The sequence below is a fragment of the Herpailurus yagouaroundi genome, unplaced genomic scaffold (genome assembly GCF_014898765.1).
Source record: "Herpailurus yagouaroundi ecotype Mexico unplaced genomic scaffold, PumYag 96466, whole genome shotgun sequence".
Lineage (NCBI taxonomy): Eukaryota > Metazoa > Chordata > Mammalia > Carnivora > Felidae > Herpailurus > Herpailurus yagouaroundi.
In genome coordinates, this window is record NW_024421421.1 from 1 (window position 1) to 5,144 (window position 5,144).

The 5,144-nt window shown below is 52.7% G+C and overlaps 1 long non-coding RNA gene across 1 annotated transcript; it reads left to right on the plus strand.

The window, feature by feature from the left end:
• The first annotated feature begins 3,129 nt into the window (after positions 1-3,129).
• LOC121026412 (uncharacterized) lies at positions 3,130-4,293 on the plus strand. Its single transcript, XR_005788354.1, has 2 exons — positions 3,130-3,170; positions 3,629-4,293. It is a non-coding gene; the product is annotated as an uncharacterized LOC121026412 (long non-coding RNA).
• The last annotated feature ends 851 nt before the right edge of the window (positions 4,294-5,144 follow it).

Genomic DNA, 5,144 nt, shown 5'->3' on the forward strand with positions numbered 1-5,144 from the left:
TTTACAATAATAGAGAAAGCCCGGAGGAGCAACAGACTAAACTAAGCGACCGGCAGACCCGAAATCTGGCTAAGATCCTATTGGCTACAACAATGGATGACCCACAGGAAAAACGGAGGCACCTCAAGAAGCTGACTTCAGGGACAGGTAAGGAAGATGGCCCTGGTCCCCGACAGGAGCTCCCTAAGCTAAACAAAAACCAATGTGCTTATTGCAAGGAAGAGGGCCACTGGGTGAAAGACTGCCCTAACAAAAGATCTAAGGCCCCTGCCAAGATATTGGAGATGGAGGACCTGGATGACTAGGGGAGTCGGGGTTCAGTACCCCTCCCCGAGCCCAGGGAAACTCTCAGAGTGGAGGGGCAACGAGTTGAATTTCTAGTGGACACTGGGGCACAACATTTGGTCTTATTACAACCCCAGGGAAATTGGCAAGCAAGTCCTCATGGGTGCAAGGGGCCATGGGGACCAAACAGTACTCATGGACTACCTGAAGAACTGTGGACCTCGTCATGGGCCGGGAATCCCACTCCTTCATGGTCATCCCTGAATGTCCCTACTGGTTGTTAGGTTGGGACTTGCTCACCAAGATGGGGGCACAAATTTGCTTCCACCCCGGAGGGGCAAAAATCCTAGACAAAGAAGGGCAACTGATTCAGGTGCTTGTCCTGAGTTTGGAAGATGAATATCGTCTCCACCAGACGCCCCCAGCTCCAATGACTGACTTTGACCATTGGCTACAGGAATTTCCCCAGGCATGGGCAGAAACTGGGGGAAGTGGGCTGGCCCGACACCGACCGGCTATATACATAGAACTAAAACCAGGGGCAGACCCTGTCAGGGTCCGCCAATACCCCATGCCTCTCGCAGTGCGAACGGGAATCACGCCCCACATACAGCGACTACTGGACTCAGGCATATTAAGGCTCTGCCAATCGGCATGGAACACTCCCTTGCTGCTGGTGCGAAAACCACACTCTAATGATTACAGGCCAGTCCAGGAATTAAGGGAAGTCAACCGGTGAGTCATGGATATGCACCCCACGGTCCCAAGCCCATACACCCTCCTCTCCACCTTGCCTCCAGACAAAAATTGGTATACGGTATTAGATTTAAAAGATGCCTTCTTCAGCCTGCCTTTAGCACCCGAGCCAAGACCTTTTTGCCTTTGAATGGACGGACCCCGAGAAAGGCATCAATGGCCAACTCACCTGGAGTCGACTACCACAAGGATTCAAAAACTCACCAACCATCTTCGATGAGGCCTTACACGAAGACTTGGGTGAGTTCCGTTCTGAGCACCCTCATTTGACCTTATTGCAATATGTAGATGATATCCTGCTGGCGGCCGAGGACCAGGACACTTGCCTGCGAGGCACCAAGGACTTACTCCAGACTATAGCGGCTCTAGGATACCGGGCCTCAGCCAAAAAGGCCCAAATCTGCAGAGCAGAGGTGAGCTACCTAGGGTACAAATTAAAGGATGGACACAGATGGTTGACGGATGCACAGAAGGAAACCGTCCTAAGGATCCCACAGCCGCAAACCGTCCGTCAGGTACGTGAATTCCTGGGATCGGCAGGGTTCTGTCGATTATGGATTCCAGGTTTTGCCGAGATGGCCAGACCCCCCTATGAGGCCACCAGGCACCAACAAAAAATTGAATGGACAGAGGCCATGAACAAGGCCTTGCTGTCTGCCTCGGCTCTCGGGTCGCCTGACCTAACCAAGCCCTTCTACCTGTATGTAGACGAGAAAGATGGGGTGGCAAAAGGGGTCCTTGTCCAGTACATAGGTCCCTGGAAAAGACCCATAGCTTATCTCTCTAAAAAGCTGGACACGGTGGCCACTGGATGGCCCCCATGCTTAAAAATTATTGCCGCGGTGGCCACTATGGTCAAGGACACAGACAAGCTAGCCATGGGGCAAGAGCTATATGTTACCACCCCACATGCTATTGAAGGGGTACTCAAACAGCCCCCAGACCGCTGGATCAGCAATGCTCATCTGACCCATTATCAGAGCCTACTGCTAAACCCCACCAGAATTTTATTCAAGCCACCTACAACCCTGAATCTGGCAGCGCTACTCCCTAACCCAGACTGGGACCCCCCCTCTGCATAACTGTTAAGAGATTTTGGCACAGGTGCATGGAATCAGGGCTGATCTCCGGGACCGGCCACTGCCGAACACAGACGCCACCTGGTATACAGACGGCAGTAGTTTTGGCCGAGAAGAAATCAGATACGCGGGGGCAGCCGTAACCACAGAGACGGAGATCATCTGGGCAGAGCCATTGGCAGCCGGAACATCGGCTCAACGGGCAGAACTGATCGCCCTGGCCGAGGCACTAACCATGGGAGAAGATAAACGAATAAACATTTACACCGACAGCAGGTACGCCTTTGCCACCGCTCATATCCACGGAGCCCTTTACAGAGAGAGAGGGCTTCTGACAGCAGAGGGAAAGACTATTAAAAACAAAACAGAGATTCTTGAGCTCCTAAGGGCCCTCTGGCTGCCCAAGGCGCTAGCTATCATCCATTGTCCAGGACACCAAAAAGCAGACACACCAGTAGCCAGGGGAAACCGGCTAGCCGACTCAAAAGCAAAGGAGGCAGCCCTTTCGGTGACCCAGGTTTTAACAACCACGCTACCCGATCCGGGGGCACCGACCCTGCCGGACACCCCCAACTATACTGGCACTGACTTACAACGGATTAAACGCTTGCCTATGACCCAATGCTTGCGTGGCCGGTGGAGGGCCGCAGACTCCAGCATCATCCTGCCAGAGGAACTAGGACGACGAGTCCTATCCAAAGTGCATTGGAGTACTCATATGGGAACAAGAAAGATGGAAGACCTCATACGACATGCTAAGATCATTATTAAGGACTCTTGAGCAAAGATCGAGCAGATCGTGGCAAGCTGTCACGCATGCCAGCTAACCAACGCCACCACCCATGGGTCTAACCCTGGAACCCGACTCAGGGGAGACCGCCCAGGAGCATACTGGGAAGTAGATTTCACTGAGGTAAGTCCTGGAAAGTATGGGTACAAGTACCTGCTAGTTTTCGTAGATACCTTTTCAGGGTGGACAGAGGCCTTCCCCACCAAGCACGAAACAGCACAAATGTCGACCAAAAAGCTGCTGGAGGACATTCTGCCAAGGTATGGATTTCCTGCCGGAATCAGATCCGACAATGGACTGGGGTTCATTTCTAAGGTAACACGGGGAGTAGCACAAATACTGGGGGCACACTGGAAATTACATTGTGCTTACAGACCCCAGAGCTCAGGTCAGGTAGAGAGGATGAATAGGACATTAAAGGAGACCTTAACTAAATTAGCCTTGGAGACTGGCGGGGACTGGGTCACTCTCCTCCCCTTTGCCCTGTATAGGGTGAGAGACTCACCATATAAGATGGGACTGACTCCCTACGATATCATGTTTGGTATACCCCCACCTATCATTCCTGCCTTGAACCCAAAGTGCTTGCCGAGTTCAATGACCAACAGCTTCTTTTCTCCCTCCAAATGTTACAAAGAGCCCATGAGCAGGTGTGGCCTAAGCTGAAGGCCCCTCTATGAGACCGGGCTGCCCCCTGACCCCCATCGGTATCAACCAGGCGATTGGGTGTACGTGCGGAGGCACCAACAGCAGACACTCCAACCTCGCTGGAAAGGACCCTACATTGTGATCCTGACCACGCCCACCGCTCTCAAGGTCCACAGAATAACTCCTTGGGTCCACTACACCCATGTCCGGCCAGCTGATCCACACGCCGTCCTCAAGGACTTTGTTCCAGAATGGAAGAGTCAGCCCAACAAGGACAATCCCTTAAAGCTAAGGCTGCGTCGTTCCCACTTACCCCGCTAATATTACTTGAGCTGTATCCCCTCGCGGCTAAACCCAACCCCAAACCATTTAATCTAACCTGGCAAATCATCACCCCAAGCTCTAATCAGGTAGTAACCCAGCTGTCAGAGCTACACCCTAGAGGGACCTGGTGGCCTAACCTGACTATCGACTTGTGTGAACTATTCAGTCAGGACCCCTGGCACCAAGGCAGAATAGGAATACCGGGATGTGGCACCGAGAGGGCGGAGATGGCCCTCCGAGATACCTGTTTTTACGTGTGTCCGGCCCTCTCTCAGTCTGACCATAATAAGGCCTCCAAATGCGGTGGCTGGACGGACTACTTCTGCAAAACATGGGGTTGTGAACAAACTGGGACATGCAATTGGCTGTCACAAAACCCATCCGGCCTCATAAAAATCCAACTGAATACTACGCGCCCCTCATGCTCAGAACGCCCTTACTGTAATTCAGTCACCATTTCCTTCACGGAGACCGGGAAACAAGAAACAAATTGGGGGGTAGGACTTCTGTGGGGACTCTGGCTTCACCAAAGCGGGTATGATAACGGAGTCCTATTCATGATCAGACAACTAGAGAAGCCGAAAGGTCAGACCCAAGGGATAGGTCCCAACACTGTGCTAGTGCCTCCTCAACCTCAGGCAACACCCGCAGCACCCCCTCTGAATCTTGCCCACAACACCTCCGGTGGGGGCACCCCAGTTCCGACTCTCCTCTCCCCTCTCCTCCCCCTCGACCCTTCTCAGCACCCTCTTTGCGCCCTGATGTCCAAGGCTTACAAATTCCTCAACGCAAGTAAGCCCAATCTTACCTGATCCTGCTGGCTGTGCAATGACGTCCGCCCCCCCCCTTCTATGAGGGTATAGCAATAATGGGTCAATATAACACGACCACGGACCCTAATGCTTGCAGGTGGAACCGAAAGCCTGGTAAAGGCCTTACCTTGCAGTCCGTGTTAGGTCAGGGACCCTGTATAGGCACTCCTCCACGCCACCACAAGGCGCTGTGCAACGTTACACAGCCTATAAATAATACAGGGTATTATCTACCCCCCCAAGACAGTTGGTGGGCTTATTCCGAGGGTTTAACTCCCAGTGCTCATGGTCAGGTTATAAACAGAACTGGGAGCTTCTGTGTGCTGGCTCAGCTACTCCCTAGAATCATCTACCATTCAGATGAGCAGGTACTTCAGTGGAAGGGTGCAGATACCCACAAGTGAAATAAAAGGGAGCCCATCTCCGCTATCACCATCGCCTCCCTACTGG